The 12,763-nt window shown below is 68.6% G+C and overlaps 1 protein-coding gene across 6 annotated transcripts in view; it reads left to right on the top strand.

Annotated features, from left to right (window-relative positions):
- RXRA (retinoid X receptor alpha) overlaps positions 1-12,763 on the top strand; it is an 89,268-nt gene that overhangs the window by 40,695 nt on the left and 35,810 nt on the right. The window lies entirely within an intron of this gene.

The following is a 12,763-nucleotide window of genomic DNA, read 5'->3' as shown; positions in this document are numbered from 1 at the left end:
CTTTCTGAGGATGAGGATGCTTAGACCCAGCGGGGTTGGGCCAGCCGTGGGTTGTGCAGGCAGTCCTCAAGCCCAGGTCCGCAGGTTGCGTGCACACTTGTGCTCACTTCGTCACCTCGGGGATGGCCAGGGACAGGCCAGCCTTGTGGTCACGGCCTCCTGGCTGCTTTCTTATGTGATGTCTCTTTGTAGAAGAGGAGATAAGGGTCAGAGAGATTGTTCAGCCTGCTCGGGTTTGCACAGCTTGTTAGCACCTTAGGGTCTCTTTGAAAGTTAGTCCTTCTCTTTGAAACTTGGTCCTTCCTCAGCTGGCTCTTAAGGACCGTGGTGAACCCCGCAGCTTGTATCAGCCCATTCCTAGCTCCTTCACCCCCACTCTGCTCATCCATCTAGTCTTTGTTTGCGCCGGCTGTAGACCAGGGTATGGCCAGGCCCCAGGGCTGTCTGATGAGCCGGCTGTGGCTCCTGCCCTCGGACCTCCCAGACTTTGGCAGCCTCAGACATGTGGGCTGGGGTACCCTGTGGTGGGGTGAGTGCCCTATTGAGGGTATGTCGTAGAAGGCACCACTACCCTCATTGGGAGAAATCAGGAGGGCTTCCTGGAGGCGGTTTTTATTTAAACTGGATTGGAGCAAGCTGAGAGAGGTGCAGGCAGAGTTTCAGGCCCAGGGAACAGTGTGTCCTCGAGGCAAGAAAGCTGATGTGTTCCTGGAAATGACCTGGTTCCCACGCCTGGGGGTAGACCCAGATTGGGGTGGGCCAGGGTGCCCTGAGGGCTGGCAAGGAGCAGGGCGAGAGGTGGGTGCTGGGCGCCCAGGAGAGCATCCTTCTCCCGGATCACGGTGGCAGCCGGGGCTCAGCTGGCTCAGTCCTGATCTGGGAGGTGGCAGGCTTCCTAAAGGGAGGCCAAGGGGTCCCCGGGCTCCCCAGGCGGTTCAGCGGTGAGGAATCTGCCCACCAGTGCAGGGGCCCCAGGGGTCTTGGGTTCAGTCCCTGGGTCGGGAAAATCCCCTGAAGGGAATGGCAACCCCTTGCAGTGTTCTTGCCTGGGAAATCCCACAGAGAGAGGAGCCTGGCAGGCAACAGTCCACGGGGTCACGAAAGAGTCGGACACAGCCGAGCAACCGAGCCCCAGTGTGAAGGGTCCTCGGCCCCTTCTGGAACCCTAGGGTTGGGGTGCTGAGGCGAGCTGACTCTAGGCTGCTGGGGGCCCTTCAGGCAGGCTCCGGCCCAGAGGAAAGCCTGGTTCATCTCGGGGTCAGCCCGGGACCACCAGACGGGCTGGCGTTAGGGCTTGGGCCTGAGCGAGGCGGGTAGGCTATCTCATCTTTTGGCGAGTGGGTATGGGGCTGTGCAGGAGCCCCCTGCCCTCCCGGGCCCCTTCCAGCCCACGTGTGGGAGCCTTTGAAGGGCTCAGGGGCGGGCGGGGTTGTGAGAAAATGGAATCTGCCTGCGTTTGGCTTGGAGAGCGCTTTCGGTGGGAGAGTTTGTGCGTGTGGCTGATGAAGGGAACTGCTAAGATTCTGTAAAGCACCCCCACCCCGTCCCCGCCCCACCGAGGAGAACAAACCCTGGCTGCCCTGCAGCTCTGTTGCCAAAGCCGAGCAGAGAGAGTGGGAGCCGGCCACACAGTCCGGCTCGCCCAAGGTTAGCACGCCGGCCGCCTTTGCCCTGGCCCTGCAGACAGATAACGGCCTATCTCGGCGTTTATTATTTTCTAAGTAAAAACGGAATACAGATTTTCAACAGGCCTCTGGTGACAAGGAGGAGGAGGAGGAGGAGGCCTTTGGGGGAGGCCGGCCCTCCCACGACCGGTGGAGGAGAGAGCAGTTTCTGGGAGATGCTGGACCCAGAACCCAGGGTTCGGCACCAGGCAAGGCACCCGGCCCCACCCCCCCGCCCCAGCTGTGCTGACTGCCCTGAGGGCATTGCTGGGGGTCGGAGGGCATTCGGGGGCTTCTGGGCCCCCAGCAAGGCGTGTGTCCGGGCAAGTGTGCACATGCCTTGACGTGTATGTGCTGACGGCCGTCTCCGTATCTCCATCCCCTGTGGGATGGAGGATCCCACCTTCGCCCCTTGACCGTCCCCCTGCTGACTGGCTCCGCTTGCCTCCCTCACCCCTGTGCCATGTGCCTGAGCGGCCTCGGGCCCCCATTGCCCCTGCACTGACCAGAGGGTGGCCGCGGGAAGGTTGAGCTTGGTGTCCAAGCCTCGCTTCCTTCCCCTTCTGCAAGAAGACAGCAACGCCTGTAGGGTTTCTGAACGCGTGGGATGAGCCGCACATCCCGGGCACGGGGCGCTCAGGAAACACCGGTTGTGCCCCTGCCTGGTTGGCGTGTGCGGGTGGGCCATGGGGGCCAGACAGCTTGCGAGGGGTCCCGGGCTCCCTGTGCTTGAGACCAGTGAGGGGTTTGGGCATTGAGCACCCAGGGGTCCTGGTGGGGGCGGGTGCGGCATGCTCCCACCCGCCTGAGGCTGGCTGCTGGGTGGACAGCTGTGTGGGTCTCTGAATTCAGGGCGGCCTGTGTGTGCTCGCCTCGCGCCGCCTGTCCATCCCAGGAAGGCCCTCTGCTGCTGTTCCCAACCTGAACCGTGGGGTCCTTGTGGCGGCCCCGCGGCCCCTGGCCTAGGATCAGCCCTGTGAGCATCAGGGGCCCAGCCTGACTTGACCTGGTTGAGGACAGAAGCCCAGACCGGCTGCTTCTGAGCTGCTGGAGCAGGGAGTCCTGCCCCGTTCCGTGGGGCCCCAAGCAGGGTCGGCACTCAGCTCTCCGCTGGCCTGGGAGGTCAGCCGCTGGGCCCCTGATGGGCTAACTGGCCGCCCTCCCTGTGTTCCCCAGAGTGGGGGTCACGGCCTGTCATGGAGACGCCTGGCCAGTGAGCAGGTGAGAATGGGGGTAGCCTGGCCCCTCCACCTGCAGGGCCATTGGTGGAGGCCCAGAGAGGGGCTGGGTCTCTGGGCGAGTCCCTCCGTGGGGCAGGCAGGCCCCACTTGGAGCTTGCCCGGAGCTCCGGGGTCCGTGTGTTCTCAGTGAGACACACGCATTGCCCTTGTTCAGAGGCCCAGAGTGAGAGCTTACTGACCCGTGCTGGATTTGGGGCTGTGAGGAGCACCCTGTTCTCCTGAAATTTAAAACGTTCACCCCGGAATCTGAGTCCCTCCTTTCCCTGACCCCCCACGTGTGCGTGTCTTCAGGGTCATGGGCCCCGATTCCCAGACCCACCCGTGTCCCAGCCCCTTGGATGGGGGCGGTGTGTTGGGGAGGCACCGTGTGGCTGGGCTGTCTCAGGGCTGCAGGGGCCTGGCCACCCAGGGCTTGAGGCCTGCAGCCCTCCCCGCATGCTTTCCTCAGCCTTCCTGCCGGCGACCCTCGCAGCTGCCCTGGGTGCTGAGCAGGCTTTACACCAACTGTGGGTTTGAAGCCGCTGGCAGGAAGTTGGCAGCCGCCATGCCTTCTGAGCGAGGCAGGGAGGGGCCGAGAGTGTGGGTGAGCAAGGCCCTGAGTTTGGGGGGGTGGCGGGGTAAGGGCCCCCCGGGGCTGCTTCAGGGGCACCTTCCCATGGGGAGGGGCTGGGGTCGCAGGGGTCAGAGGCGGGGAGCCAGGCCACCCGGAGCTTGGCTGCATGTTGGGGGGACAGTTCTAGCCCCGAGCAGTCTCTATCCTGCCTCCTGAGGGGCTGCCCACTCCTGCCTCCAGAAGGTGGGTGAGGGAGAGGGGGCACTCCCCGGGGCCGTGGCCTGGGGGTCCGTGGCTGAGGGGGGACTGTGGCCTGGGGGGAGAATCATAGCCTGAGGGGACTGTGGTCGGGGGTCCTGTGGCCCTGGGGGGGACCTTGGCCTGGGGGGACCTTGGCTTGGGGGGGAGAATCAAGGCCTGGGGGGGACTCTGGCCTGGGGGGACTCTGGCCTGGGGGGGACCGTGGCCTTGGGGGGACCGTGGCCTGGGGGGACCTTGGCCTGGGGGGGACCGTGGCCTGAGGGGGAGAATCAAGGCCTGGGGGGACCGTGGCCTGGGGGCGCCGTGGCCTGGGGGGACCTTGGCTTGGGGGGGACCGTGGCCTGGGGGGGAGAATCAAGGCCTGGGGGGACTGTGGTCGGGGGTCCTGTGGCCCTGGGGGGGACCTTGGCCTGGGGGGACCTTGGCTTGGGGGGAACCATGGCCTGGGGGGGAGAATCAAGGCCTGGGGGGACCGTGGCCTGGGGGGGACTCTGGCCTGGGGGCACCTTGGCCTTGGGGGACCGTGGCCTGGGGGGACCGTGGCCTGGGGGGGACTCTGGCCTGGGGGGGGACCGTGGCGGGGGGGAACCGTGGCCTGGGGGGGAGAATCAAGGCCTGGGGGGACTCTGGCCTGGGGGGGACCATGGCCTGGGGGGGACCTTGGCCTGGGGGGACCGTGGCCTGCGGGGGACCGTGGCCTGGGGGGACTGTGGCCTGGGGGGACCTTGGCCTGGGGGAGAATCATGGCCTGGGGGGGTGTGGTCATGGGTCCTGTGGCCCTGGGGGGACCGTGGCCTGGGGGGGACTGTGGCCCTGGGGGAGGACCTTGCCTTGGGGGGGACCGTGGCCTGAGGGGGAGAATCAAGGCCTGGGGGGCACCGTGGCCTGAGGGGGAGAATCAAGGCCTGGGGGGCACCGTGGCCTGAGGGGAAGAATCAAGGCCTGGGGGGCACCGTGGCCTGGGGGCACCGTGGCCGGGTGGGGACTGTGCCCGGGGGGATCACGCAGGGAGCTTTCTGGGGAGGGCAGCCCGTGCCCTGCCGACCGGGGCAGGCGGGGCCGTGTGGCTCTCCCTGTCTTCCCCACAGGCTCAGCCGTGGTCCACGGGCCCGTGGGAGCTGGGCTGCACCCGGAGGTGGGGCACTCTTAACCCCTCGTGCACGCCCCGCTCCGCTTGGGGGGAGGCCTGGAACTGGCTTTGCTGAGGGAGGCAGGTTCCGGCACAGCCAGGGCTCTGGACCCCAGCGGGACCGCAGCCTAACCGTGCATCAGCCCGCAGGCATCCGTGCGGGCCCAGCCACGCCGCCCTGGCGCCTCCTGGGGCGAGTGCAGGGTGAGAGCCAGGCCTCCCCTGCTGGTGACTGTGCTTTGTTCCCTCGAGTCAGGTTGCCCAGCGCCATCCTGTGCCCGGCAGCGGGGTCTGCCTGTGCTGTGGGTCGGGGCAGCCCTGCCTCGCGCCTTCCCTCTGGTGGGGCCTGTGCTGACATCGCCTGTCCAGCAGTCGGTCAGCGAACGTGGGCAGTGCAGGCCACTGTCCCGCCACCAGAGCCCTAGGACGGGGTCCCAGGCCTCCCGCCCACCCCGCACAGCAGGGCCCCCTTCGCACTGTCCCATGGGCCCTCTGTCTTAGTCTCTCCTGCAGAACCCACCCCACTCACCTGCACTGGCCGGGCCCTGGGCCTTGGGGCTTCCTGCCTCTTGTGCAGGAGTGCTGACCCTTGCCTGGGGGCCAGAGGGGCAGAGGCTACCTCGAGGTGGGCGCCTGGCCTGGTGGGCTCCTGGGGGGCCGTGGGGGTGCAGCAGGGAAGCCTGAGGGGCCCCTGCTGGGGTGGTGGATGGATGTGGGTGGACACTGCCCTTTTGTGCCAGAGGCCTGCTCTGGCCCCTGCAGCTGCTATGTGGCCGCCCCCTTGGAGGCCTTTGCCGTGCTCCCCTGACAGCTGGCAGGGGCTTGGCTTCCTCCTGTCAGGACCCCTTCTTGGCCCCTCTGGTTTCTGGGAGGTACAGGACAGCCCTGATAGGTGTCTGAGACGTCAAGCCTGGCCTGAACAGAAGTAAGGCCCATGGATGTGAGAGTTGGACTGCAAAGAAGGCTGAGCGCTGAAGAACTGATGCTTTCGAACTGGTGTTAGAGAAGACTCTTGAGAGTCCCTTGGACTGCAAGGAGATCAGTCTTGAATATTCATCGGAAAGACTGGTCGGTGCTCAAGCTGAAACTCTAATACTTTGGCCACCTGATGCGAAGAGCTGATTCCTTGGAAAAGACCCTGATGCTGGAAAAGAGTGAAGGCAGGAGGAGAAGGGGACGACAGAGGATGAGAGGGCTGGACGGCATCACCGACTCGATGGACAAGTGTGGGCAGGCTCCGGGAGCGGGTGATGGACAGGGAGGCCTGGGGGCTGCAGTCCGGAGAGCCGGACACGCTTGAGTGGCTGGACTGGGCTCGTCCTTGTGGTGGGCTCCCCAGGTGCCACCTGCCAGCGCCCGAGATCCGTGCTGGTCGGGGCCCGCTGGCCTGCCCGGCCTCCAGGGCGATGCTTGGCCTCACGGAGGGAGGGCGGTGGTCTGGGCCTAGATTTGCAGGGCTTGGCTCTCTCCCCGGCCGGTCGGTTGGCATGCTGGTGTCTGGGCCGCTGACGTGGGGTGGGCAGGAGTGCAGCTCCCAGGCCCTTCCCCGAACCGCTCCCTTGGGCCTGTGGGGTCTCTGGGGTCGGGCTGCAGTTCCTGGGCCTGTGGGGTCTCTGGGGTCGGGCTGCAGTTCCTGGGCCTGTGGGGTCTCTGGGGTCGGGCTGCAGATCCTGGGCCTGTGGGGTCTCTGGGGTCGGGCTGCAGATCCTGGGCCTGTGGGGTCTCTGGGGTCGGGCTGCAGATCCTGGGCCTGTGGGGTCTCTGGGGTCGGGCTGCAGCTCCTGGCCGCCGGCCTGAGTGCAGCCTTCCTGGGCCCCTCCCGGGGGCCCCTCATGGCCCAGAGCCCGGCCAGCCCCGCCCACAGTTCCCAGGCCCCTCCGCCGGCCTGCGGCATCAAGTCCGGACAGGTGTGTGTGTGTTCAGGGCGGCCGCCCACGGTGGGGGCCGGAGGTGGCGTGCCAGCCCCGTGAGTCACCCTGATCCTGAGCACGGGGGTGGCGGGGGCCGGGCTGCGGGCTGGCGTGACGGGGCACGCTGCTGGCCGGGCCTGGGAACCGGCCGCGGCCCTGGGGCGGCGGGGAGCTGGGGGTTGCGTGTGGCCTCCCGGAGAAGCCGGGACAGGCCAGGCCTGGGCGCGGGGTCTCTGAGCGCCTGGGGGCAGTGCTGTCCTGCCTGTGGACCAGGCCGTGCCTCACAGGGACCCTGTGCCCCCACCCCGCCCCGTGCCCACCTTCCGCGTGGGCTGAGAACCTGCTGGGGGAGGGTAGGTGGGGAGGCAGACGGACACGGCGTCCAGGCCCTGGCTCCAGGGCTGCCGTGTCCAGAGCACCTCCAGCCCGGGCCCCGGTCCTCTGTGCCAGGGATGTCCCGTCCTGTCTGGCGGGGGTGGCTGCGTCCTGCTGAGCGCCTGCAGCCCCTCTGGCTCCCGGGTCTTGGGGGTCAGAGGCCAGAGGAGGGGCCCTGCAGTGCTTCATTCGGGGCCGGGGGCACTTAGAGCCGCAGGGGTTCCCGCCCTCCTCAGGGTCAGCTCCCCTCGTGTCTGCTTGGCGGCAGAGCCAGCAGCGCCCCGGCGGGGTGAGAGTGGGGCCCCACGGTGGGGCGGGGTGAGAGTCGGGGCCCCACGGTGGGGCGGGGTGCTGGCTGTGAGGCTGCAGATGGAGCCGGGTCTGGGCCTGGAGGGGCCCCGCCTTCCAGCGCCGATGTGGGGCGCTGTGAGGGGCGGCTGGCGGGCTGGGCTGGTCTCCCAAGTCTTAGGGGCGGTGGGGCGCGGGACTGGAGCAGGGCAGAAGTGGCGGGGTCCTGAGCCTGGGGCGGGACCCTGCCCGTCCTCAGGGGCGGGGGCTTAGACCTGAGCTGGCATCCACAGGGCTGGGCCCTGTCCTGAGCTCGCTACACGGGTGTGAGGAGGGCTTCCAGGAGCGAGTGTCCCTGGCAGGAAGATGCAAGGGGAATGAATGGTTGCTTCTACTCCGAGGGCCAGGCCTGGGACTGAGAGGGGCGGAGGGCCACACCAACTGCAGGGGGCTGGGGTTCTGGGCACTGAGGCCTGTGTGGGGCAGGCTGGGTCTGCGGGAGGGAGGTGGGGCTGGGCTTGCTGGCAGTGGCGGGTGGAGACCTCTGGTGAATCTGTTCCAAGATAACGGTCGGCAGAGGGCTGGGGGCCCTGGTCTGGGCTGTGGGGTGGCTTCCCTGCGCACCAAGCCCCTGACTTCCGTGGTGCCCTGCTGTGCTTCCTGGGAGTGGGGACAGGAGCAGCCAAGTGCTCCTGGGTGGTGGGGGGCGCTGCAGGTGGAGAGACCCAGCCTCAGTGTGCCCGCCGCCGCCCCCGGGGGGCCTTGGTCTCTGCGCTGCACCCCTGTGTGCCCTGCCACCGCCAGGATGTGAACGAGAAGGAGGGGCCGTGGGCCGAGCCTGGGGCAGCTGGGGGCTCCGCGTGGCGCTGGTGCGGCCGCCTCCGCCCACCCCGGCCCTTGCCTGCTGTTCTCCGCACTGGCCGTGCAGGGAGGAAGGAAGCTGAGGGTTGGGTGGTGTGTGTGTGTTTTCGCCTGGGCTCTGGGGGCCCCGGGCAGGGCCCGTCCTCTGGCTGCCAGCACCTTGACTGCCAGGGTGAGAGGCCTGGGAGAGGCAGGGGTCTGCAGTGGGGCCGGGGGGCCTCCTGGAGGCCGGGAGGTGGGCACCGAGGCAGGTCTAGGACAGCCGGTGGGAGGGAGAGGCTGCCCCCGGGGAGAGCCCCGCACCGAAGTCCTCACTGTTGCCGGACCAGCCGGGCGGCCCAGAAACGAGGTCAGAACGGGGCCCCAGTGCTTGGAAGGAACAGTAGGTCTCTGGGGGCGACGGGTGCTGGGGGCGAGGGGAGGGACCTTTCAGGCCCCTGCTGGCCCCCTCCAGCTACACCTGGGGGGACGCCGAGGCTGAGCAGGGGGCAGCCTGGGGCTCGGGGCTGGGGGCCTGTGGTCTGTGGCTTGCTCTGCTCTCCGGGGGGCAGACTCTCCCACTGTGGCCGGCCTAGGCCACAGATGTGATGTTGATGAGCGTGGCTGGGGAAGAGATGTGAGCGCCGTGGGCTGCTCCTGGCTGGTTCAGCCTCTGTGGGTTGGCTCCCTGGGGCCCCTCCTTTTCTGCCCACCCAGAGGCACTGCAGCTCGGGGTTGGCTCAGCCCTGGCACACTCTGGGTGCCTTTGGCTGGGCCTGCCCAGAGGCAGGGCCTGGTTGGTGGGACTCCCAGGGCCCGCTCAGACTTGCAGGCCGAGGGGACCCACAGATGTGGCTCGTGTGTGCGCACGGAGGTGAGGTGGCCAGAGTCGAGCCTTCTGAACACCCAGTCCTGCGAGAGCTCCCCAGGGCGTCTGCACAGGTGGGTCACATGTGCAGAGTGCGTTGCCACTGAGGCCACCACCCGGTGGGGCAGGCCCAGCGCCTGGCCAGCTCCACTTGCTCTGAGGGTACAGAGGGGACATGGACCGGGTTGGGGCAGGCCAGGAGCAGGGACTGTCCACGTGCGGGCTGATGCTGGGGTCTGAGGCTGAGGGGGCGTGGCGGGTGGGGGCCAGCTGCCGGCCAGGCGGCGCCCTGGGCCCGGCACTGTAGCTGCTGGGAGTGAGTCTGCGGTGACTCTGAGAGGCGGCCCCGCCTGCCACCTGTGGGGCTGAGCACGAGCGGGCCTGGGGGTGGTGGCTGGAGGTAGCGTTCACGTGACAGGGCTTGCTGGCTGCAAACGAACTGAGTCAGTGGGGCGAGGGCCCTGTGGACGTCACGGGCGCCTCCTGGCTGTGTCCTGGGTGTCCCGGACCCTGGCTGCCCGGCCAGGCCCTCAGGCAGCTGGGGAGGAGCCGGGCGTCACGGTTGGCCACCAGCCGCAGCTGAGTTGGCCTGGCCTGCCCCTAGACTGGGCCGGGCTGGGATCCTCGCCGTGGGCAGGCAGGCCCCCGCCACACCCCCGTCCACCTGGCGAGTTTAGCCTGGCGCGCTCCTGGGCTCAGAACCGGAGGAGTAGGGAGCCGCGAGGAGGAGCGAAGCGGGGAATCCCAGCCCAGGCGGAGGAGGGGCGGCCGCAGCCTTGGGCCCGTCCGGCCAGGATCCTGCTAAAACCAGGCCTCCGCAGAGGCTGTTTGTGTCCTTATCGTGAAAACCACACCACGTGTGCTCGGCAGACACCCGAGCCAGGCGAGGTGGGAAGGGATGCCCCACCTCCCACTCCAGAGCCGGGCGTCCTGGAGTCGCCACTCAGCAGTGTGAACCCCGGGAGCCTCCTCCTCGCTGAGCCCTGACCTGGGTGGGTTTCTGCGAGTGTGGACCTTTTCGGGCAGGGTGGGGTGGGATGGGGATGGACCCCCTCGCCTCCCATCCGGTCCCACAGTAGGTTGGGTTTCAGGTGGAGACTACAGTCGGGGCCGACGCGTGCCCGAGGGGGTGGGGTGCACGGGAGATGTGGGCAGGGGGCTGCTGATGGGTCTGTCCGCCGAGTCAGCCCGGGCAGGGGTACCCCCGCCCTTCCGGAGGAGTCCTGGGAGAGGAGGGAGGCTGCCTGGGCCCCACGTGGGCAGCGGGGTTTCCATGTGCCCAGGGGTAGGCAGGGCTGCCAGTGTGCCCGCCAGCCGCTGTGGAGCAGGCAGCGTGCATGCGGCGTGTGCGGCCAGAGCCGCCAGGGCAGCTGGCCTGTGTGCCCGGATGTGTGCAGCTGGCTGGACCTCAGGCCTCTGGGGGCGGGGGGCCGGGACTGAGGACCCTGTACTCGCCTGTGCGGGAGCAGCAGGGGGCCCTGTGACGCAGCCCCCGCGCCCCCCGCCCCCCTGCAGCTGCCGGCCCTGGGGCCGGGCCGCTGGCCGCTGGCCTACAAAAGGCATTCTGTGCCCCGGAAGAATGACCCCGTTGTGCGGCTGGAGGGCGGCCGGGAGCCACTACGGCTTCCTTCCTTCCCAACTTGCTGCTCGCCTCCCTCTTGGGGGCAGAGCCCCCACCTGGGGCCCAGCTGCTCCTGCCAGGGCCCTGCTTTGCTGGCTGGGGGCGCCTCTGGCACCCCCCCGTCCCGGCAGTCGGAGCCCTGCTGTCCAGCCGCCGCCCTCGCCAGGCCTGCTGGCCCGTCCTGGGCTCAGCCTGGGCCTCTCTGCCCCTCCTGCACGACCTTTGCTGCCGGCGAGCAGCGGGGCCAGGTGGAGACCTGAGGGTCGGTGGCCAGGGGTCTGTGGCCCCCAAGAAGGCTGCGTCGGCTTGCTCCAGCACCCCGGCTGGGTCAGTGCACCCGGGGGGTTGAGCGTCCTCATGCCAGCCTACAGCTAGGGTGCTGGGCTCAGCCAGCCCGCTTGGCCGGCCCGCACCCCGGCAGCTGGCGGCCGTGAGTGGGTTTCAACTGTGGTCCCGGCTTTGTCCTCAGCCTCTGCTGGCCCCCGGCTGGGCCCGGGTCCCATGCACAGCGCTGTCTGCCGGCCGAGGCCGAGCTCAGATTGAGGAAACGAGGCTGGGGTCCCCGTCCTCCTCTGAGCAGCCTGTGCTTCGGCCAATGGGAGCGGCCTGTGGTCACAGGTGTCTGGGCGAGGGTGGGGGGCCGGGCGGTCCTGGGAAAGGGGAACTCGGCCACTCAGGCGAGTTCCCAGCTGCCTGGCGGAGACGCTGGCCTCCGGGGCCCCTTCCCAGGCTTCCGCGGCCGACTCGCCCGCCATGCTGCAGCGCCAGGGGGCGCGGGACCCCGGGCCAGTCGGCCGGGGACCGGTGCGGCCGCCCCTGTGGTGGGACCTCTCGCCCGCCCTGGCTATGAGGCTGCAGCTGCTGGCCTCTCTTTCGGGAGGTGGCCTGGCCTGGCGGGCGGGGGACCGCAGGTGGCTGGCAGGTAGGGCCAGGCTGGGGTGGGAGAGGGGGTGCTGGGGGCCTGGGAGGGGCCAGGGTCTCCCCTGAGGAGTGTGGCGTTCCTGGCGGGTATCTGGGCCAGGCAGGGGCAGGTGAGGACAGCTGGGTGGGGGCCAGGCGTGTCCCCGCAGCCCGTGACCTTCCTGGGCCCCGTTGCGGTCATCCAGCGCATGCCCGGAGCCCGGCGTGCTCAGGCCGTCTCTTTGGGGTCCTGAGTCTCCCCGTGGTGTCTGCACAGCAGACGTTGGGTGGGAGGGGAGGGAGACTGCCTCTTCCGTCTCCTTGCCCCGAGGCTCCCTGAAGGAGGGCCTCTTGAGGTCTGGCTTGGCCCTTCTTCACACGAGGAAACTGAGGCTCTGGCGGGCAGAGCTTGTCTAGCTGCAGGAGGCCCTGGACCCGCTGAGGAAGTTCCATGGGGTTGGGGCTGCCCAGGGCCGGCCCGGGATGGACAGCTGGCCCTGGCCCTGGCTCAGCCCTGGGTTTCAGCTCCCGTGGGGCGGGGCAGGGAGGCCTGGAGGAGGCTGGAATCCCAGGAGGTCCCAGCCCCTGCATCGTACGGGGGGTGCCAGCACCTGTTCCCGCCTGGCCCGCCTCACGGCCGCCGGCCTTTGTTTTGGTTGGAAGGCGCTCTGTCCTGTCACGTTCGCCCTGTGCCAGGGCCCACGAGGGTCACTCGCCACGCTTTGCCAATGCTCCTGTAAGGACATCCTCCACTGTGCCCAGTTTTGAGGGGATGCCGAGGTCCCGAGACATGACGTGACGGTCCCAGAGCCACACAGCGGTTCAGGAAAGAGACTTGGCGGCACGCACGGGAGCTGGGAGCACTTTGCCCGTCCAGGCCTCCTGAGTCCCTGCTGTCGTGATTGGTCCGGGTCCTGCCCCCACGTCTAGGGTGCCTCGCCGGCCTGGCCCGGCTTTTCTCCCGCCGTGTGCATGGTGGTGGGCGCCAGGCGAGGCTGCTCCAGGCCGCCTCCAGGACCTGAAATGAGAGCCTGCTGGAGAGCAGGGTGCCGGGCTGCCTGCCCTCCGCTGCCCTTTACAAGCCTCACCCGTGGTCAGCAGTCAGGATCCCAG

The sequence above is a fragment of the Capricornis sumatraensis genome, chromosome 1 (genome assembly GCF_032405125.1).
Source record: "Capricornis sumatraensis isolate serow.1 chromosome 1, serow.2, whole genome shotgun sequence".
Lineage (NCBI taxonomy): Eukaryota > Metazoa > Chordata > Mammalia > Artiodactyla > Bovidae > Capricornis > Capricornis sumatraensis.
The sequence above is the reverse complement of the archived record's forward strand: the minus strand, read 5'-3'. Positions and strand labels throughout refer to the sequence as shown.